At 44.8% G+C, this 23,051-nt stretch overlaps 2 long non-coding RNA genes across 2 annotated transcripts in view; one reads left to right on the top strand and one right to left on the bottom strand.

Moving 5' to 3' along the window:
- The window catches only part of LOC135327287 (uncharacterized), a 66,131-nt gene extending 50,203 nt beyond the window's left edge, over window positions 1–15,928 (bottom strand). The window contains exons 1-2 of the long non-coding RNA XR_010387390.1: window positions 15,848–15,928; window positions 13,637–13,691 (exon numbers count right to left, since the gene is read on the bottom strand). This is a non-coding gene — a long non-coding RNA (uncharacterized LOC135327287). The remainder of the gene's footprint in view (window positions 1–13,636; window positions 13,692–15,847) is intronic.
- A 3,644-nt stretch (window positions 15,929–19,572) lies between these two features.
- LOC135327457 (uncharacterized) lies at window positions 19,573–22,484 on the top strand. The gene is made up of 2 exons (XR_010387602.1): window positions 19,573–20,728; window positions 21,958–22,484. It is a non-coding gene; the product is annotated as an uncharacterized LOC135327457 (long non-coding RNA).
- The last annotated feature ends 567 nt before the right edge of the window (window positions 22,485–23,051 follow it).

The following is a 23,051-nucleotide window of genomic DNA, read 5'->3' as shown; positions in this document are numbered from 1 at the left end:
CCGATACCATTTTAAGGGAAGTGCATGGTGTATTTAGTGTACAATCACAAGGACAGGCGAGGTAATACACAGTTATCTGAGTACACAAAAAGAATTGCTCAGTACAACAAGGATTTTTAAACATGTGGTAAGTCAGGGAAAAATTTTATTTTAACTTAAATTTTCAAGTGAATTTGGCCCATCCACCCTATTCTAAGGGCTGCCTTCTAAAATTACATGAACTGGCTTATGCAGCACTTTCGGGGGGGGGGGGGGGGGGAAATCCTGCTCACATCCCTGTTTTTTCTATCTGATGTATCTTTATGTTTCTGAAAATAGATGCAATCGGTTCTTGGCTGTATTACTGCAGGAAACAACAGAAATTATGCTTCCTTATTTCATGCAGTATTGCTCGCAGTGAAATACTAATGAACATTTACATACATAGTAATAGGAGAAAAAAGGAGGGGATATCTATTCCGCCTGTTCCTTTCAAAGGAGTTATATTATCTCTCTACATGTTTCTAAACTTTTAACCACAATACTCAGCTGGCAAAGGACACTAAACAGGATTTGAAGCCGATAACAGGATTTTTCTTCCTTTACATCTGTGACAAGCTCACTTGAAATACATACCTCTACATTTAATTGCATACAGCAAGACTATATTGTAACACAAGTGCACACAAGGAGAGACATTCACATCTCCTGTTTGCTTGAAGGCAATCCTAAACCTGCATAATGCGAGCATAATGTCCTGATACGGTTTTGGTAGCAGATTTTTCACTATACACTATGACCACCAATATTTTATTACTATTTTATCACCATGTTTGAAGAGCAATCTGTAATAAAAAGTCACAATCAAATATAGAATATATTTTAAGCCCTTCTGGCACACCCCACCCTTTCCAAGTTAAATGCAGAGAGCTATAGAAAGAACATACGGTATCTATTCAGAGCCAGCGCCATGAATATATTCAATTAAAACCTGAAAAGCATCATCTTGAAAAAGGGGATATGGCAATTACATTTTCCACCAGTGGGTAGACCTGAAGTCAAATGATACAGTACATGCTCTTGCAAGCTGAAATATTTCTCGCTTCCAGTGCGAAAAAAATTTGCGGCTGCAAAACAGGGGAAGCGCTTACCTTCTCTCTTTTGCAAAAAGAAATCAACAAAAGCAGCCAGCTCCGCCACCTCGACGGCGAACGCTTCTGTGAAGAAAGCGCCAAGAGCGAGGCAGCTCGTGCGCGGCACGGCAGCACTAGCGGAGACGCTGGTGCCCTTTTCCAGGCACCAGGCATGACAATGCACGAACACCCCCTCCACAGCACGGCAGGCAACTGTAGCCAGGAGACAGAGGTGCTTAAATTAGAAAACCGCTGCCAGAGGAAATAAACGGGAACCACAGCGACCCCCTCGACCCCAGCAGCTATCAAATCCGGGAAGATATAGTGCACATCTGTTTTACGAGGCCCCCAGGGAGCTCCAACTCCAGCTACTTACCCTGTCTGCATTATTAATAGATGTTAATGGCTCCATTATATCGAGAAGAAGCCTCTTCCTCTTTATAATATGGAAATTCCAAGTTAAAAACAAACCCAACACAACAACAAAAAACATGAGGCTGCAAACAGCTCCTTGGTCATACAAGCTGCAGAACTGCCCCCCCTCCTCTCCCACTCTGCCTTCCCCATCATCCTCAATATACTGATTTGGTAGCTAAAAATCGATCCAAAGCAGTAAGCAACTGCAATAAAGCAAACAGGCAGACAAAGACTTCCTGACATAAGGCAATTCCTGAATATATGATTTTCTTTTTAATGAGGTTCTGAGAAATTTCAGCTAGAGCACATACATATATATTTTAACACAAACAATGTACAGTGAAGAACAGAATTAGCCCACAGCATTTATATGCTTCTTGCCTATGTAAATACATGGTTTTATTTCTTCAGCAGAAGTTATCTGTCACCTCAAAAAGTATTATTTAGACTGACTTTATGACAAAGTATCCTATGTCAGGGCTTTGATTTAGTTGATGACTAAAAGAATGTGATCCTAAAGTATCCCTAGGCTGTGTTTCTGTTAATGCATGGATTTCCTCAGGGTCCGTTCATCCTCAAGGTAGGTGTACTGCAGTCATACACCAAAGTGTCAAAATACTCTCCACAAAAGATATTGACCTATTTTAATCTGATCCGTGTGTAAATGCTATGGATCTACCACTGGGAATAAAGTGAACTAAAGATATATTTTTAACCCTTCTATATCACAGGCAGGAAGAACAGTTCACATCAATATTAAACATTCTAAAAGACTGTACAAGAGTACAGTTTGCTTTAACACCTATTTAAGAGGTCCAGTTACAAGTCGTGAAGTGTTTCAGCTTACTCAAAGACACATGCATATCTCCCTCTCTTCAGCTTAGTATTGCTATCAGTGTAAAAAAGCTGGTCAAAATTATAGCAAGTTTAAATTGCTGAATGCTGAAATAGTAGACTTCACTAGTCAGCTTTCACGTATAAAAGTAAGAGATACACCAATTTCAAATCAAACATGAAATGCCACAAGGTCTCAAACTGCAAAAAAAGCTGTACTTCAAGATAATACCCAAAATTAATTGCATGATGAAATTTTTGCGTACACAGGGGTGGGGAGAGAGAACGTGTCAAGAATCACCTTCTCATGTTGCAGATGCATGCTGCAGCTGTTTGCCTGCTTTCGGCAAATGAATGAAAAGTGCCGTTAATTCTTCCAAGACAAATGTAACCGATTGGCTTTGTTGCTGCTTGCCTCTGCGGCTTTTGAGACCACGCAAGTACGCTGCAGACACGAAATCACAGGGTCTGGCTGTATTAACTGAATTACAGACAGCACTGATGTGATCATCTTCATCTCTCTCTCACGCGCGCACTCTCTAATTATTTATCCAGATCAAGCCTGACTGCTGGAAAGTCAGCTCTCTACAGGAGGTAACAGAGCTGAAAGGTTCTTTTTATCAAGAAATGATGGGCTGGCCTCTAACAGTACACAAGCCAGCGCATGGTTGTAAGGAAATGTCATAAGATGTAAATTTACGAGTAGATTTCTCTTCTTCCCAGAAAAAGAGACAAAATTTTTTGAAGATATGAAAATATTCATGTATTTACACTAACATATAAAACTGTCCAGATTCCTGAACTTAAACAAAATTACTTAAAATTGGAAGAAAGGAGACTTATTTCAGTGATATTCTCTTTTCATTGCATTACATGTTCAGTGCAGCTTGTTTTTCACAAACTAGTTCAGTTTTCACTTACACAGAGATTTCATTTCTTACCAGCAACTGTAGAGATACTAAGTTCTAGTTCTGATACTTAAGGGAAAAGGGGGGGGGGGGGGGGGAAGGGAAGGGAGGAAACAAGCAATCCCCCCCCCCCCCCCCCCCAGCATTTTAGTCTCTTAATCAAACCAACTTACAGGATAGAGAAGAAAGCATAAAAAGAGGATATTTTTAAACTCAAGATATTCTTTTAGCCTATAACAATCTAAAAGAAAATAAAAATGCACTCATGGTTGCTTTCTACTTAATTTTTTTTTAAAGTGATTAAAATTGCCAGACAAACATGGGTACTTTTAAATGAACAGCTTTTAAATTATTTTCCAATTAGCAGACTGTCATTATGAGTCAATTTGCTGTACTGCATGCATATACAGATGTACATATTTTTAATATACTTTAATACACACTCTGGTCCAATTCTAGTCACATGTAGGCCAGTACAAATTTTAGTGCTAAGCAGCTTGAACTTACCGTTTGGCCATTTGAAGCATTAAACACACAAAACAACATTATATTAAAACACCACAGGAATATAAATCACAGATATGCTGAATTTAATACTAATGAGCTTTGAGACTTAATTGTTACAAAAAATGCAGATTACAGGATGAATCTCTTTGCTTGCTGCATTTGCAGCAGTTTCAGTGTGTCAAGTCATCCTGAATCTTTTAATTGCATTGGGTGTTATGCATTCAATGGATGGAGTGAGAATAGTTGTCAACCCACCTGACTGCAGAACAAAGAGCATTTTTTCTTCCAGCATTTGTTAGTGATGCTCGAGCCACACCCTTCACTCCTCACAAAACACCCTCTTTCTCGCATTTTCCTGTTTTCTACTTGCAAGGACAGCCATTTTCTTGGCAATGGTAAAACATTAGCCATTCTCACTCTTGAGCATTATTATATTTGTGCTTCACTTTTTTTAAATTCCACCTCCCCCCCCGCCACGTTTGTTCGTAAGGGACTAAAAGAGGATCTACACACAGCTGTGCTTCCTGCAGTGCCTGGAGTTTCTGAACAGGGACTTTTCCCCGCAGTGGGAAACACTGGCACCCTGCAGCCCGGCACCAGCATGCGGAGCCAAGGGGGACAGGGCGAGGGGCTCCACTCATGCAGGGAGGATGTTACTGTGCCTGGGAAGCTCATGGGGAAGGGCACAGCCACCAGAGCCTGGTTTCAGAGTAGGCTGATCAATTCTGGGATGGACAGAGAGAAAGGGGAAAGCAGAGGGAAGGAAAAGGAGAGGAAAAAAAAAGTAAAAACAAGACAGGAAGTCCAGTGTTTCAAGGCAGTGGGTTCCTCCCTTCATCCAGCTCCCCCATCAGTGCCCAGATCTGTGCCAGCAGAGTTAAAAATGCTTGTGACAACATTAATTCCCAAGACTGATTTGGCAAATCATGTGCTCCCCATTTCACTCCCTTTCCAACACTGCAACAGTTCAGAACTTGCACGGTTAAACTTGTCTCAGTCTGGGCAAGGGCAAGTGTGTCACAGAAAGATTAGTCCTCTGCTACACCGGGTGAAGGGGCTTCGGCCTTTAGTTTTTCCACCAACACCCCAACTAGCACTCCAGATCAAAGACAGACTATCTGCCCCTGCCAGAAACTGATATAAAAAAAGCTATAGAACAGCCAGAAGCATACTATATTTTTTGCAGATTAATATAAACCAGGCATACTCCTGACTTGATCTATTTATAGCGTCAGCAGACAACATAAAGCAAGATGCAGACAACGTGAGAACTGATACCTGCAAAAACTAAACCACGTCCCTCCTGCTGCCAGTCAATTTTCTATTCCTGAAAGTCTGAAGTAATGCAAACATGGCTTCTACCACTACCCCCAAGAACTTTTTCATGAGGTGGTAGCAAAAACATGGTTGTGTTTTCTAAAGCCCTGTACCAGCAGGTTAGCTGTAGGCATCCTGATGGCCAGGGACGGGAACCCTTTCTTCCAGGTTTAAGTTACACTTTAAAACAACGGAAGCTGTAAGAATGGTGTTTTCCTCTAATTTTCAGGACATGGTAGGGTTAAAGACATGGCTTGACTTAGCCTGGATTTCTTTTGCAGGCAGGAGAAGGTTTAGTCAGAGTCTTTTCCATGTCTCTGGCAAAGCACATCCATCTAACACGCTTTCCAATCCCTAGACCAACAGGGCAAAATGGTTTATGAATCTGCCTTACCATGTACTTTGTGAGGTTTATTTATTTAAGAGCTTTTTTCCAGCTTTCCATGTTATTTGATACATTCGGTTACGACGTGACAGCCACACACCAAACTAAGGTATGCTGTGGTATTCTCAGGCTATGGCTAGATGCTGTGTCAAATAGGACAAAGAAACAGTTGCTTCTTTAGTGTTAGGGAACCAGATAAATAAAACCCCTTTAAGTTTTAGTTACACATATGTGAAATATATATATATTTACAGCTGGATGTCTTGTCTATCCAAGAGTAGTATATGTGTGCATACAAACATACTTGCATGTGTGTGTATATAGATCTATATAATCTCCCAGGACACATTAGATTAGTAACCGGAGCAATTAGTAGTCAGTATTTTGAAATAGGGTGCTGAGACCACAAATGGAGTACATGTGAGATACCTGCTGAAGCTTTCTATTGTTGCCATTGCTGTTTGTTGAACATACATTTTCAGAAATCCCTGCTCCTAAGGAGCCTGAACTTGCATCTGTGTCTCTTCTGGGAAGCATCTAAGGTGTGAGCTCTGGCACCATCTGTTATTAGCAGCACCACTGCAACAGGATGCCAACTGAAGTGACAGCACCAAGATCTGCAGCAGACACAGCAGCAGCTAGAGAAGAACAACAAGGTGAGCAATGAAAGGAAATAATCAAGACTGGGATGTCAACTGAGAAATACACAGCCAGCAGATTACACAATGCTTATATTATTGCTAGGTAGGAACTGACAGTGAACAGGAAAACCCTGAACACATGTCCCACAAGAGCAGATCAGTGACTTTCTATGGCACCTTGGTGATTAAGACTGTGCTATATGGGGGGGGGGGGGGGGGGGGAGAGGGGGGGGCTCACAGCCCAACTCAGCTGGCTTGCTCCAGCATGCCACACATTTTAGCCAAACATTGGAAGGAGTTAATGAACAGCAGACACATGGCACAAGGTCAGTGGCTGCTCTTGCAACTGCTGGCAGTGACCAGAGGTCCCACAGGTGTCAGCAGGGCAGTGTGGTACCTGATGGCAGCAAGGGCTTTCCAGTCCCACCACAGGCTTTCTGGACACATTTGTCTGCATAGCATGCTGCACCATGCTAGGTGCCCCTTTGCTCACTGCACTCAAGTTTGACACAAAGGCTCAATGAATTTGCTTGTGGTCTCCAGACTGTTTTCCTAACATCACTGGGTTATGTTTTAAACTGACCATCAAGGTTTAGGAAAATTGCATTCATGTTTAGAGTCATTTTGATGTTATTGAAAACGTATCTGCAGGAAGACCAGCAGGTCTCCAGAGCACCAATGCTGCACGAGTAGGCAACAAGCCCTAAAACAAAAAAGGGTACAGAGCACCACAGCTCCCAGTGTGAACAAGTATGTGAGTGCTTAACACTTCTGAGATAAACAAATGGTGAGCTTGTACAGGTGCTTATCCACTGCAACATTCTCTCCATCTAGTCTTTGTATCTACTAAAACCAAAGACAGAACACCAGCAGATTTTTAAATAGGAACAGCATCAAGCCAGGAGGTACTATGACTTGTGAGCTTCTTTTTTAGCCTGAAAACGTGCTGTTAATCTTATTATATAATTCAACCTTTGGATACCTCAAATGGGTTGTTCACTGCTCAGCTAGACACCTGCCACAACCCCCCCCCCCCTTCCCCCAGCACACTGGCTATGGGAAGCATGCTCCCAGCTCTGCCGCATGTCTAACACGCTCACACCCCGCCTCGGAGCACTGCAATGTTCAAGGGACCTCGCAGCTCTCCTATCTGATATGCACTGTTTCTTCCCTCCCAGAAAACTGCTCGCTTTCCTTCAGCTTTCTCTGACAGGAGTCAGAATCTTTCTGACCTTCCTAAATATATTGCCCCCCCTTTTCTTTTTCCTCTCCCTCTGAAATCCCCATCTCCAGTTGTGCTCAGGCACACTTATTTAAGCTACTTGGTTAATGTAAACTCCAACTCCCAGTACAAGGGTAAAGTTGTTGCTGTAGGTCTTTGGTGGTTGCTCCCTCCCTCCCCGCCTTCTTTCCTTCCTTTGAAATCACTTTTCTACTTAAAAATGCCTGCCAACCCTGCAAGCTGTTTCCCAATCATGCCCAATCCTCCTGCCGCTTTGTCAGGAGCACCGGACTGTCTTTTACAGTCTGCAACAATGATAATAGATGACAGCCTCCATAATCCAGCAAGTGATGCTGTCCAGGGGCTAAAGCCAGACTGATGCAGTGCCTTACTGCTGAGCACATTGCTTAGGGAAGAGGGCACAAGGCAGAGCAGCAAACCCCATCAACTCTCCAGTTTTTTGGCTCCAAGTGGTCTCACCTAAGCCCCCTTTGCTGAGGTGCCTCTCAGCCACTTCTCTGGCTGCTAGACATTTGTTTTTTTTCTTTTAAATGAAAGCAAACAAAACCAAGATAAAAATAATCCCTTCCACCCCAAAAGGTGGTATTTAGCTTGTGTGCACAGCCCCTTGTACACTATTTCAGCAGGCTTGAATATTGACAGCCAGCTGGGTAGCGTGTTCAGATGCTCAGGAGACCTGTCTCTCTCCTGGAAAGCTGCCCCCATTTTGGAAGGGGCCTGTGACACCCAGGGTTTTGAGGAGGGAAGATCTAAACCATTCTTCCCACCTGCTCGCTACAAAGGGGGTTACAAAGCAAGAGAGTCAGGCAGGACTACACAGCACGCTCTTCACAAAGGATCACAGATAGTTACAGGCATTAGACCTAACAGCAAGCCCACGAGAACTTGATAAACAACTTCCACTGCCTTTACCCAATTCTTCTTTGAAAGGCAATGTTGGAGGGAAGCTCTTTTGGACTTCGCAATCATTCAACAGCAGCGATTTAAGGGACAACGACCAACACCTGTCACCAATACAATACATACCACTGCATGCTAAGAACATGCCCACTGGCTTCCAGTAAAGGGAAGGGTCCTTCCTCAAGGCTGACTTGCCCATGTGCTGGAGTGAGGACACCCTACCCGCTATTCCTTGGCCAAACAGCCAAGGATGACAGTCTACCATGAACAGGTAGACTCTGACTCTAGTGATGATGGAAACACTGAGCTCATGCTAATGGAGCTGAAGGGTGCAAGACATTTCAAAGTAAAGGACTCTCAGCTTTGCTAACAGCAACATGGACTGGCACTGAGGAAGGATTCAGGGTACTGCAAGCACAGTGCTGCTGAGCCACTGGGAAGCAGCCATTTTTCTCCAGCATGATTTGCAACAGCACTATGGCTGTTACCTTGCTAGTGAACCCAGACTGGCTCTAGTCTAGATTCAGATAACAACCAAAGTCTAAAAAAATTACCAGCTTAAAACAAACAAAAAACCCCAAATATAAGCTCTCACTTTAGTAAGTCCTTAAACGTAACCTATTTGCTAATTTCTGAGACGAACACCAACTTTCACCAGAATAAAGATCAGTCAAAAACGCAGCAAAAATCTACCTGTTCTCAGGCCAGGCATGCAGCTCCTGGAAGCCTGCAGCCATCCAGCCCAGGCACCACCCCAGCATGCGGGAAGAAGGCACAACTCATCAGGACACTGAGGAATTTGTGCCCAGCTTTGCACCTTCTTTCATGCAAAACCCGCAACAGCCTCTAAGATTTGTCCTCTTTTGTGTGTTACCACTTTGTAGGGAAAAGGAAGAAATGAAATCTATTAAGTAGGGAAAGTAGTCTTCCCCAAATGAGGAAAGAAAAATAATTTTTCTCCCCTTCACCTTCTTTCTTCATTGTTTTTCTCCTATGCTTAGAAAATAATTAAATTCCAAACTTATATGAAAGTTAACAGCATATTGTTGAATTAAAATGGGCCACATTCCCTACTGAGGTTGAACAGCACAACTCCACAAGAGCAATTGCTGTTTTACATCACTTAAATAGGTCACCATTTATTTTTTATTTTGAAATTGATGTTTGTGCTCTTTAAATAAAGACATATTAAAATGGGATTAGGACCTCCAGTTGAAGTAAAACGTGAAAAGTCCCCCCACCCCCAAATTCTTTTGTTGTGTTAGAAGAGCCAAAGGTCTTAAAAAAACCCACAAACTAATTTTAATTCATTTATATGCAAGACAAGCAATTACAAGAGAACAGACTCCCAACTATTTTCCACACAGTAAGACTGCAGGAGGAAGCCATTCAGGCAAACAAAACGGTATTCATTATTTACCTTGGGGCAGGACCCAGAGTCCTTAACCAGGTTAAGGACTTTCTTGCGTTAATCTTTACATTAGCCCAATGTAACATGCACTGTATTTGAACAAAATAATGTAAATCCCTCCTTTTAAGGAGGCTGGCGGGTAACGACTCCCTCCTCCCTAATGCACATTGCAGTATAATCTGCCACCTTCTATAAACACTACCATTTGTCTTTTCTTTAGATGCATTGCAGAAATATTTCCATATAAGCTCTATTATAATAAAAATGACAGTGTGACAAACAGCTCTGCAAATAGGTCTGCTACTCAGACAAAGCACAGATGCAACATACTGATTTTTCAGAAATATTCTGTGTAATTCACAAGTGCTACTAGTTGATTTGAAATCCAGTAAGTTTAGATGGTCACTTTATCTTTTCCATCACAATACTTAACTCATGAAATATAGAGCTGAAGTAGCAGAGCGTGTGCTGTGCTCCTACAATGGTTCCCCCAATCTCTTCCTTCTCCTCCCCTCCAATTTACACTGATTACCGGTTTCAAAATCTTAGAGATTCATTTTTAAGTTCTATTTAAAATGCTGATTTTTACTTGTTTCCTTTTCATCTAGATCAATACTGCACAGATGATAAATATGTACTGTTTACCATTTACACTTTTTCATCTTACCATTGATTATCTTAGACAAGCTTAAGGAAAAAAGAAAAAAAAAAATCAATTCCTGGATAGCACTTAATGTTTCCCTCTTTAGCCTATTCCCTATTTTAATTTTATCTACAATACAGTACGTAAGTCTGAGCGTGTACTATTAATGCAGATATCCATTATAACATATTAAGCACAGCAGAAAAGAACCACACCTCAAATATTCACTGCTCATTTTAAAAGTTGACTAGTTTTATGATGATACCTCAGTATATGTATTATTCTCTGCAAAATAGCGTCTTACTGTTAACACTTCACCACATCAGTTTTCTATCCAGTCTTCACCGAGCGATGACGAGAAGCCACCATTTTCTTTTCAACACATGCAAATTAAATTCTATTAGTCTCCACAAAGTATAAACCATAGAGAATTCTGCATTTCAGCAGTGATACTGTCATCTAGCATTCATCTACAATTTAACACTTGTTTTTAAACTCCTCAATCCCTTTTAAAGGAAATAATTAAGCATTTAATGGACTAGCAAACCAGCACAAATATTAGTTTTATTATTTCTTAGATACCTCACAATCATATGTAATTCCCCCCAAATTCACTATTGCAGCAGATTCCTGCACAACAAAATTTTCAATAGATTCAGGCTTGCTAGAGTCTTGCACAAGCTATACATTTTATACTAAAATGTTTCAAGCTTGGCAAAACATGAATAGTTGCTTACACGTATCTGGGATTATTAGACTTGATTTTACATGGTAGAGCTTTAAAAATGAACAGTATCTTGCAGGTATCCCATTTGTGTAAAACCACAGATTCTTAAATGATCATGTAGCATTTTCAGCATTTAAAAAAAGCACAAATATATTTTTCCACCAGGACTATTTAATAATGCTTTATCTCATTAAACTAACATTTTAAACAATGCCTACATTTAGCTCAGATAATGCAGCAGGTTTTCTGTAATTATCTAGTAATTCTATCCACTCAGTAATACAGGAGACTTAAAATGCAGCTTAGGAACAGCAAGATTTGTATTTTCCAGCTGTTCTGTGAAACTCACAGGAAGTTAATTCATTACACTTACAAGGAAAAGAAACCTTAAAAATAATCAGGCAAAACAGTTTAAGAACTGTACGCAGGGCTTTTTTTTGCCCAAGGCTTTAGTAATAATTTCAACAGGAATTATTTTATAAATCATCTCTCAAACTCCAACTTGTCATGCTGTGATACCAGCCAAAGCGGCAAGAATCATGGCTCTCTAGTAATGCTCAAAAACCCCAGCATATTGCATGGCAACTGAAAGATACATTCATTAACTTTGTTTTCATGTCTTTAAAAAGGTCAAGCAGGATGCTGATGGCCAGACAATCACTTTGTTTCAGACATTTTTATTAGACAAAAGGCTTACAGTTAGCACTGCATTGTGCCCCACCCATCTGACGGAGAATTGTCGTGTTGCTACTCCGTTACACTGCCGGGCTCTCACAGCTTTCCAATTAGACATCCCATCCACAACATGTGGATATCCTAAAAATATACTCTCCTCTTTTCCTCCCCTCCCAAATTACCGTTCGGCAGGTCACACACGAAGAGGAAAAACCCAAGGATGAAACAATAGATGAAGAGAACAGTACTGACCTTTTTCTGTAATAATGTCTCCCACCTCTCCCTCCCTTGCCGATTCCCAAACTAGGAAACCAATTCTTAACAAATGAAAAAAATACCAGAAGAAACAAAAATAACCCATCTCCAAATCCCCTCTCTCCCCCCCTCTCCCTCCAGCAACCTATACTGGTTAATTACATTTCCTAAAAATATTTTGAGAAAAGGATCTTTTCCCCTACCTTTTTAAAACACAGCCTGCATCAACCTCATTCTGTCTGCATATACGGTCAACATAATGGTTAAAATAAGATGAAGAAAGGTTATTGCTTTCTCTCCCCACACCATGCATACACACTGACACACAAACACATAATATGAAGAGAATTTGTTAGAAAACTTTACACTTGTTTATGAAACCCAAGTTATACAATTTGCAATAAATACATGGATTTAACCACCTAATTTCTAACAAGGGTAAATATCAAGCTTCTCATGTAAGAATTTGCATTACGCTCACTTAATCATTATTTGTATAAATGATTTTAGGTAGTCTTAGCTTAATATTAAATATCAAATATATATTATGAAAAAAATACTGAAGATGCACTGTTCAAGTATAGAAAATAAAAATTGTTTTGAAAACAGAAAATGTAAGTAATATCATGTTCTCCTTCTAGGACTTGGTATATGCACTCAGTTGAATTAAAAAGAAATTTGTAATCCTCATCTGTTTCTTAAAAATGCAAGCCTAACAGTAGCCAACAACATAACGTTAATGCAAGTCAAAATGGAGTATCATTTAGCCTGATGTATTAAAGGGAAAGTAATCAGGTATGACTTTTTTTTTTCCCCCCAGGAAGGCCTAATTTCCAAATCCCCTCCCCCCTCATTTCTAAAATTGATGCTGTGGACAGGGGAAAAAAAATTGATGTTCTTAAGATCTTTAAGACCTATTCAGCATCTCCAAATAACAGTGATGCACCTATACAGTTTGAAGAGCTCCCAGAAACACGGACTTACTCTGAAGTCAAAATACAGGCATATTAAGAACAGTTATTCCTTACACTAATACTCCAAGGCATGTATTTAACAGAATCCTATAAATCAACCATTACTTAACTTGTGTGGCAGTGTGGCCAACCCTCCCTTTCTGAATAGGAATTTAATAGGCAGATGTTTCACACCGATAAGACAGTTTAGAGAGTATTCTTATTAGACAAAAACACTATTTTCACATGAAAGCCAAGTCACATATATTACCATACCTTAGTTTTGCTTTGTGGTTTTCATCTATTCATTGAGCACTTAGTGGTATTAATGAAATCCTTAGGGTACTTACCTTCAGATATTTCAATAAATCAAGAAAGGCCATAACGTTGCCACAGATTAAGAGAAATGTGTGTCATTCTTTCATAATAAATAGGTGACAGTGAAGTGAGGATTGGAAACACAGGCAAATTCTTCACTGGTTATGTATTTTTGTGTGAGAAACAGACCGAATCACGCAAGCAAAGGCAGAGACTTTCAGATATTACCCATAATGCCTCTCAACCAAAAACATCCGCAATATGCTACTTCCCAGTTTGCTGCAAACAACTCATTTAGACTAAAGAGGCAGGTGGAGGGGGAAGGAATCAAAAAAGGATAGTCTACTGAAAGCCACACAAAAAAATTGGAGGAACACCTCTTGTACTCACGTGTTGCACTGAGCCGCATGCAGGAAGCTGTAGCGGTGTCAACCATGCTGGAGACCTGCAAGACCCAGGTATTTGCGGAGATGTTATTTGTTGGCTTTGTGAGTTTCAACCGTAAAAGTCGCCCTTCCCCAGAGCTACCTGTGGTTTTGCCAACAATATGCTTACCCTAAGCATGTTATGCAAGATGCAGCTACTAGATGGGAGAAATGTTCTAGGTATTTTAACCTCTTGAAGTTATAGTTACAATGGAACAACATTTGAAATGCCTAAGGTGCATGCTCATGAGTAGCCATTTCCCTCCCGGTACGCCCAAGAAAAGCAAGAAAGCCTTTTTTAAATCCACATATTTCACACCTTCAGAAGGTAATAATTTTGCTTGGGGAAGACAAATGGTGGGACATGCAAGGTAACGCTTGAAATCAAGGTCTCTTCAAGCACTCTTCTTCCTTTGTCGTTCTGAGGAGACTGCCTCTTCTCAGCCGATTTTGTGCTATTTGCCCGGTTTGTTAGAAAGCAAAAGACTCCATCCTGCCACACAAAGTATTTAAATATCTATTTTACAAAGGGAGCTATTGGCATGTCACAGGAAAAAAGGGTTTGTTAAAAAGAAGGATCAACAAATATTGCCGTTCTTATCTTCTTTCAGGTTGTGGCAACTTGGATTTCACAAAACCACTTCAGTAGAAGCAGCATAGCAAAAATATTTTCTAGTGGCTCCCTGTTAAACATAAATGACTGCACAGAGCTACAAGTACAGTTTGGTACAACAATTACATGAGGAAAGCCAAGCTCTCCTTGCAGTTCCTCTGCATTACAAATACTTAGCGCAGAAGCTTTATATTTTCTCCTCCCGAGTTAAAATGAGATTTGCTGTATCAGTGTCAAAACCTGATTGCTTATTCCACTTGTGCGGTCGCTAGCAAGAGGTGGGTGCTCCGGAGCACTCCCACAGACAAGGCGGCGCCCGTGCTGCTGCGAGAGCGGGCGGCGTGGCGCTTCTGGAACATTCCCGCGCGGCGGCTGCCGGGCGCGCAAGCAGCCCTCGGGCGCGGCCACGCCAGAACGCCGCAGCTCCTGCACGGGTGCGCGCCTGCGGAGAAGCTTCTCCTCCAAGCACGCTGACTGCTCGTCACTTTGTCTAGCAGCTCTCCGAACAAAAATACAGATGAAAAAACCTGAAGCCTGCTTTTGCTCGATACCTCGTAAGGTGAATAGCGGCTAGCATGTGACGCTTGCAAACTTTGTTTTAAAAGGCAAACACACAACGGAAGTATTAGAAAAACATTTCTCCTGCAACTACTTGTAGGAAGCGGAGTCTTTTCCACCCTCAGCTGTGTGAGTTTTAAAATACGGCACACAGCTTGGAGAGCTAATCTGGCACCTACTACGTACAGCTCCATGACTATCAGCAGGCTGAATTAAGGCCACAGACTTTAACTATGGCGACACTTAAGTGCTATAAGGAACCTCTGCACAATGGTGCAAGGAGGACAGGTTTTGGAGAGAGTTTCCGTACAAGCAGACTTTTAAATCAATGGCAGCATCAGCGCCTGGCCTTCTGGCACGCCGCTTGGTAAAAGAACTTCACATCTGCGGACTTCTAGCAACTTTCCACGCAGAGTCCAAGACGGAGGCTTTGACCACAAACTGACATAATGCAGGTGCCACACGGCGCAGGCTGGCTCCCCCCGCCCCAGCCCCGCTAGCGCGCCCGGCACGGCCCCCGGCGCCCCCCACCCCGGCACCGCGGCTCCGGGCGCCTCCCGACGCCCCGCAGCAGCGCCCGCCCCACCGGTGCCCACGGAGCTGCCGCGGCCCCTCCGGCGGGCGAGCCCCGCGGGCAGCAGCGGCGCGGCCGCCGCAGGGCTGGGCCCCCCCGGCACCGCCTGGGCCGTTGCCGCCCTCAACTTCAGACACCCTCTCCCCGCCCCGGCGCTGCCCTGCCCCGCCGCCCCCCGGCCGCTGTTTCGGCCCGCGCTCCCACACCGCCGCCCCGGGACGGGGCTGCCCGAGCCCCCGGGCTCCGCAACAGGTACGGCCGGGCGAGCCCCGCGCCGCCCGGCAGAGGCTCTCCCGCGGGCAGCGGCTCGCCCCGGCGGGCACCTTCCCACGACGGCGCCGCTCCCCGCCACCTTCCCCCAGGCCCCCCACCCGGCGAAGGGGGGGAGCGGCTGGCCGGAGCCCCGCGCCCGCCGCCGCCCGCACACTCACCCCGTGGCAGCCCCGGCGCGGCTCGCCCACCTGCCGGGGGCCGGCGCGGCGGCGGCGCCTCGCAGCCTCCCCTGCTGCAGGAGGCAGGCAGGGGCGGGGGCGGCGGGGCCGTATATACCGGGCACCCCCGCCCCCGCGCGCGCTCGCGGGGGGGGCGGCGTGCGCGCGCGCGGCGGTCAGGTGACGGGGCAGCCCCCTACACTGCGGAGCGCGGCGGAGCCGGGCGGGTCTCGCCGGGTGGCGGCGGCGGCGGCGGCGGCGGGGCGGGCGGGCGCGCGCCGCGTTCTAGAACGCCGGGAATCGGAAACGCCCCCCCCCCCCCGGCGCGTTCTAGAACGCCGGGAATCGGAAACGCCCCCCCCCCGGCGCGTTCTAGAACGCCGGGAATCGGAAACGCCCCCCCCCCCCCCCGGCGCGTTCTAGAACGCCGGGAATCGGAAACGCCCCGCGTTCTGGACCCCCCCCCCCCGCGCGCCTTCTAGAACGCCGGCATTCGGAAACGCCCCCCGCCGCCGGCAGCCGCGGCTCCCCGCAGGGGAAGGCGCCGCCCGAGGCGCCCCGGGCAGGGCCGGCGGCGGGCGGTGCGGGCAGGGGCGCGCTGGCAGGCGGGGCCGCACCGAGCTCTTCCCCCTCCCCCTCCCCGGAGATAAGTGCGGGCGCTGCGCGGAAGCAGGCTGCGCGTGGGGCGCCCTGCCGCCCGTGTCCCGCCGGCGCCGGCGCGTTCAGGGCTCCCCTAATCCCAGCAGCTCGCACGCACTACGTCCTCGCTGCTCTCCCGTCTGCCCTGAAGGAGGGGGCATCCCTGCGTAACACCCGAGTAGGCCCGGGGGGAGCACATCTGCCAGCCTATAACTTTGGAAGTGTCTCAGGAAAATCTCGTTGGAGCGAGGCGCCGCAGCGAGGTCCTGCGCTGGATCCCCCGAGGGATCCCGGCTCGGGCGGCGGAGCATTCATACGCTGCAGAAGCAGCGGGCCCCGGCATTAAAAAAATAATGGCGCTCTAGCAAGTTTCCCAGTTGTCTGAAATAGTCATGACTCGGGTTGTAGTTGCAGGTTAAAAAAAAAAATGGGAAAAGGTCTTTTGGACTAGGCAGGTGGGGGGCCGGGGGATCTGGAAGCGGTGGCTGCGTGGGGGAGGCAGGGAGGGCACAGGCTGTCTTCGCAGCCCCCACTCACGGCGGGGGATGAGAAGGCCTGGGAGTCACGCCAGGGAAAGCTGCCTCCTCCCAACTTTTCACAACGAGCACACCTATGTACATACGTATTTTGCTCACAGGGAGAAGGTGGTTGTGGTTCACGCCTATAAAGAAATGAGTTTAATTAAAACTATTGACCCTGGTGTTATCTCTTTTTAAAAAACATGAGCAGGGGGGCTGCACAATCCCATTAAAACATATTGGCAGCCTGTTGTAAGAATGAGCCATTCTGAAAACTAATTTTTATAGAGTGATGCTGGCTGTGCCTCAATTTCTAAAGATCAATATTTGGTGAGGGCTGAACGAGTGGTGCTGATGCCTAGCTAGGGGCAAACCTTGCCCCGCTGGTGGCCAGGATCCTGCCAGAGGACCAGACCCTGCCTGGGCAGGGAGCCAGAGGGGCCAAAGGGCCAGCTAACATGTTGCCACCACTGCTGCCTGTCTTTGAAATGCAATGTCCCAGCCTCAAGCACCTGAGTTACTCTAATTTGGGCTCTTACTCCCTGCTTTTAGGCACCGGGGTTGCCCTATACTTGCTGCTCTTTAATGCAGTGGCCCTCCTGGGGAATACCCCCCCCCCCCCGCCGTATCCCTGCTTGCAGTACTAGCCTCCGAATTTTGATTAAACCGTGCAGTACTAGCCTCCGAATTTTGATTAAACCGCAGCCAACTTTTGGAGGCACCCACCTGCTTCAGCAGGGCACCAGCATGCACCCCGGTGCTCAGCAACTGGCTGCAAACCTGACCCATGCTGGCAACCCTGTGCTCCTGGTGGGAACTTTTGGTTAACCCCCCCCCCCAAAAAAAAAAGAAAAAAACAGCAAACAACTGCCCCAAATCCCCAGACCCATCCAAACACCCTCTTGGGTTCAGGCCATGCCAGACCACCCCTTGTCCCAGTGGCCTTTTGCCCCAGGCTTTCTAGAGGCCCGGACCCTCCTGCCTGCATCCCTGGGGGCTTAAGTGCCCAATGATGCACTGGCTCCACTTCATCTGCACTGAGCTGAGCGCCCCGGCCTCCTGTGCCCACCCCGCTCTGCCGGCATGGCTTGCCTCCCCATATGGCGCTGTGGGGGCTCGCCTCTGCCCCCCCACCCTGGGGGCAGCAGGACGGCATTTCCAGCCTCTACAATTATTATTAGCTGCTGCGCTTCATGCAGTGCCTGTCCCTGCAGGGTTCGGGTGCTGTGTGGTTCTCCTCCGCAAACCGTGCGTGTGTGCTGGCTGTGGGTTTTGGTAGTTCTCCACAGAGCAGCGCCTGTGTGAGCTCCTGGCCTCCTTGGAGTTGTGGCCTTTTGGTGGCAGGAAGCGCGGCCAGACTGATATGCAGTCTTCCCTCAAAAATCCTGAGGTCAAAATGAACTTAATTCAAGTATATGAACATTTAAAATTTTCATGGAAGTATGTTCCTATTCTTGGTTTCAGTACTTCAGCCTGTATCCATCTGTGTAGTCTCCATCCTGAGAAGTACCTGAGGGGTACGCTGATTGGGCCTTTTCTGGTGGAAAAGGTACATTTCCAACAGCGCATTGTTGTCTTTCTCCTGGAATATTCTTAAAACTTTAACCTTGTAACTTACTACCATGTAATTGTAAAGCTGTATTTTTCCTGCTATAAATTTCTCCAAGGAGCTTGTCTGCCCTGACGTGATCCACTTACTGCTTTTTCCTTGTCAAATGAGGGCTTGTTTTTCAATAAAAATAAAAGCAAAGAACTAATTCTGAAATCCTTAGACAAAGCTTGCGCTGAAATCAAGGGGAGTCTTGTCTCAGCGTAAAGATTGCAGGTTCAGGATCAGAATCATTATAATAAAACATCGTCACAGGAGCAACATCTCCTACTTTGAAAATAAACATCTTTGCTCCAGTTAGGTATTTATGTAGCATCAGGAGACTATTGATTTAGGAAAGCTTTCTCATGCACAGATATGCTGAACCCTTCGCTGCTGTAAAGAAGCAGTGAAGTGCAGGAGGAGCAGGTTGCAAATGGAGTAGAAAGCAAACCTTTGCTCTGTTTTGCTGCTGACATTATTCAGATAAAGCCTCCGGCTCATGTTTACCTGAAACACCACTTACGGCGCTCCTGCTAGCTGGCTCTTCACTCTGCCCTGCCACCAGAAGTTCCCAGCCCTGGGGCAGAATTGGCAGAAGTAAACATCTGCCCATGCTGTGGACACTGGGGTCTGGCAAAAAAGCTGAAGATTGAGGACTGCATCCCCTCTTGAGTATGAGTATGAATACCCCTGTGGTTTGATACATGCCATGGAGTTTCAGCTTCCTTATCTAAAGGATTCCTGCAGGAAGAACAGAAGTTTTGGTAATTGTACCAAAATAAAAAGAAATCTAACAGTTCATCAGTAGCACGGATCAATATATGAGAGAGAGCGCGTATACTCAAGCAGCCTGAATGAAACAGGGAGATTTGTCATCGTATTTATATAAATTCCAGAATTTCTGTAGTAACGCAATCGTCCCATTGTACTTATGTTATAAGAATACTCACAGAGTTATTTTTGAACAAAAGCTTCTAAGTGGTTAAATGACATAAAACAGAAAATTGAAAGTCTATAAACAGTGCTAGAAAGTGTTTCCAAAGATTTGAATTCCAATCCCAATAAACACCAAAGCTGCAACTAACATAAAGGGTTGCTTACTTTTAGATCTTGTAATTTATGGTATGTAAAGAAGTATCAGTTGCTTAATAGAATGCATTTCTAGGAATTAGGTTATTGACTTTAGTGGGAAAATAGTTGGGCCAAAAATATGTTGGAGTTATTTTTATGAGAGGTGACAAAGTCTTTCCCACTATAGCTACAATAAAGATCTCCTTACAAAATACAGGCAGAATTATGAGTTTTAATAAGTAATGGTCACCAAGAACTACCTCGTTCAGCCACCAACCAGAAGATATTTCCACTCTAACAAGAAATGGATAAACCTGAATGCCCAAGCAAATTATTTTCCAGGTATGTGTGAGTATGATTATTTCTTCCCTAATGCAAAAGAACTTTAATGTAAAAGAAGCTGAAATAACACATCACTTGGAGAAAATCTAAGTTGCTCAGCCTTTAATCTATTTAACAAAAATAACTGCCATCACTGTGGTGAAGAGGGAAGTTGAAACAGAAGTCCCAGTATGCAGGCTTGGAAGTCATGGTATGCAATCTATTCATCTAACATCCCACATCTTGAAAACTGGCAATATATGTGTCTGATGTTCTGAGAAGTGCTGATATGGCATAACTCTGTTTAGTGGCCCATTTATGTAGAGAATAGCTCTCCTGCTAAAGTGTAAAATAAAATAATCTTTTGGCGTAGTTGGAGGATACAAAAATAAGTTACATGCACTGGATCTGTATTTCAGTTTTTAAAATGTTTTGAGGCCATGGAGATACAGTAGTTGAGCAATTAGGCAACTCTCACTACATTTTTAGAACTTGGGAGACGCCTTCTGATTGCTCAGGCACTTCAAGCTCCACTTCAGAAACAAGCAGATAATCTTTGATTTATTTGGTGTATTTGAGAAGTGGGTAAGTAAGTGCTGTATCACCCCAGTTAGAAGCAGGTAAACTCCATTTTCCCATTATAGTGTTATGAACTTGTGTCTCTGACCAGTGCAGCTTGACCTGAGAAGCCTGAGGAGGCAGGATGAGCCTGTGGTTGTGCCAGGGGCAAGGCTTCTGACGGTAAGTTTTCGTTCCTATCCTGAGCTGTGGGTGCCCTTGCCTTCCTATCCCATCAGCCTTCAGTCCTTCATCAGTCCAACGGAGGGATAATATTACCTTCTTCCACCTTGTCTATTTAAGTCCTAAACACTTGTGGCCACAGACTACACGTACATCAAACGGGGCGCTGAGCTTAGCTGAGACCTCAAGGCACACCAACTATTTTCCCATCAAATATCCAAGTGGGGCCAAGTGCTTGGCATTCGTGCTTGGCTGAATGTAAGGCACTGAGCCTTTCCACTGGGTCTTCCTGTGGAATGGAAAAGGAATGGAGAGGGACCATGATTCCCACCACCTCCTTATAACCATCCAACCTTAAAACTTTTGGTCTAAGACACAGACCACTTCTCCAGCTTTCCCATCCTGTACAATATTTCCTATAAGAAAGTGCTCCTTGTAGGCTACCTGCCCTCCAAAATCCAAATCCCACGCTTAAAATGATAGAAGCGGGCAGCCTACAGACTGTGGGTGACACACACCAGAGTTTGAGAGCTCCTGATAGCAAAAAATGTAGTACAAGCTGGCAATGTTTGCATCTAAATTGAGCTCTCTGAACAAACATTTTGGAATTGTTCATAAACAACAGGTTCCAGTAAAGATGTGACTAATACCGTTAGTCATCGTAATTGGACTGTCCGCATTGCCATAGACATTGGTGGCAAAGTTCCCATTGACTTTGGCAAGAGCAGGTTATGTTTCTAACAGATTTACTGCCCTTACCTGACATGTCAGAAACTTCGAGGTCCATCAGAAGACCATGTTATGTGAATTGTTATCATATTAATAGTGAAAAAAGGCAATTTGGAACGCTAGGAAGCTGACATCAGAGCAGTAATAGAAGAGTGCATTAAATAATGTGACCTCTTTTGAAAGGAAATTCACAGGCATCTGAGGCCATTACCTTTCATATCCTGGCAATCAGGAAATTAACCTTTAACCTTTCTCTGTTGACCTTCTCTCCTCTTTCTTTTTCTGTCATTCATTCTTTCCTTCTAATGACTGGAGAAGATCTATAAGTTCTTTGATATATGTTACCAAAGACTACCATCTGCCTCCTTTCTATACCTTCACAAGTGCTAGAATGTCTGTGTCCGCTCAGCTCTTTCTACCATCAAAGCTTCACTTAGATTTACTTCTACCTTGTTCTTTCCAACACCTCACATGCATTGTTTTTACTTTATTTGTTCCAGATCCCATGTTATTTAATTAAGCCTGATGTAGGTGTAAGTCTTCCTCCCACCTTCTGCTGTAAACCTGCAGAACCTACAGAACCTACAGAACCTACAAACCAGGCAGAAGAGGTGGCGGAAGCGCCGATGTCCTCTGCCTGGAGGAGAGGATGGACCCTAGTGTCACGCAGGGCAATGCTGCCCAGCGGCACGTGGAAGTACCCTGCTGCTGAGCACTGTGGCCACATTACATCATCAGACAACAGTAGCGAAAGTTGCCTTTAACATACGCTACGGAGGGAGATGCAGGAATGGCTGTTTCCCCTGCAGATCCCAGGGAGATCTGGCAGATAAGTTGTCAGGATTTGTTGGTTTTTTGTAGAGCCCTAGCTTTGGGAGTCATGTGACTGCAGGATAAGCTCCGTTTTCATTGAATGAACAAATACGACTGAATTTCCAGGCCCTGTGGATTTCAGGAAGAGTTTGAAAACATCACTTCTAAGCACAGAAAAGATGATTATAAAGCCAATAAAAAACAATGATTGCAACACTTTTCAGGACCATTGTTGAAAAAATTTCTGAATGCTGGGAGTTAGCAGTATTAACTTTAACTGGACAATACCTAGGCAAGCAAGACATAGCCTCTTCTTGTAAAAAATTGGGAATTTTGCCTGAGTAAGGGCTGAGAAGTCTTTCCCTGCAGTGAAACCGAAAGTCCTGAGTCATCGCACTGAATTGCAAGCTGCCAATTGCAAATCCAGGCACTGACTTCCCACCTATGTTCACTGCACATATTGTAAGTGAAACGTAGCTGACATGGCTCTGTTTCACCACATGCCAAAACATGAGTTTCTCCTACAGAAAGGTTTTCCTTGCCTGGAGGCTTCCTTTGTCTGCCTTGTGTTATACCTTTAGTGTGCACCAAGTGCAAAGCATGTCTCATCCTCTGACTGTCATGCTCAGGGACACATGGTGACTTAGTTCTAGCCTAAACACCTGGTTTTGGTTCCCTCTCTCTTTTTTTCTTTTTTTCTTCCTGCAGAAACCAAAGATGGGTGAGGGAACGTAGGTCTCACCTGTTGGTGAAATGTAGCTGGAGCATGCACCTGGTGGCT

Source organism: Dromaius novaehollandiae, chromosome 2 (assembly GCF_036370855.1).
Source record: "Dromaius novaehollandiae isolate bDroNov1 chromosome 2, bDroNov1.hap1, whole genome shotgun sequence".
NCBI classification, from domain to species: domain Eukaryota; kingdom Metazoa; phylum Chordata; class Aves; order Casuariiformes; family Dromaiidae; genus Dromaius; species Dromaius novaehollandiae.
Note: the sequence above shows the minus strand (reverse complement) of the source record. Positions and strands in the feature narration are given on the sequence as shown.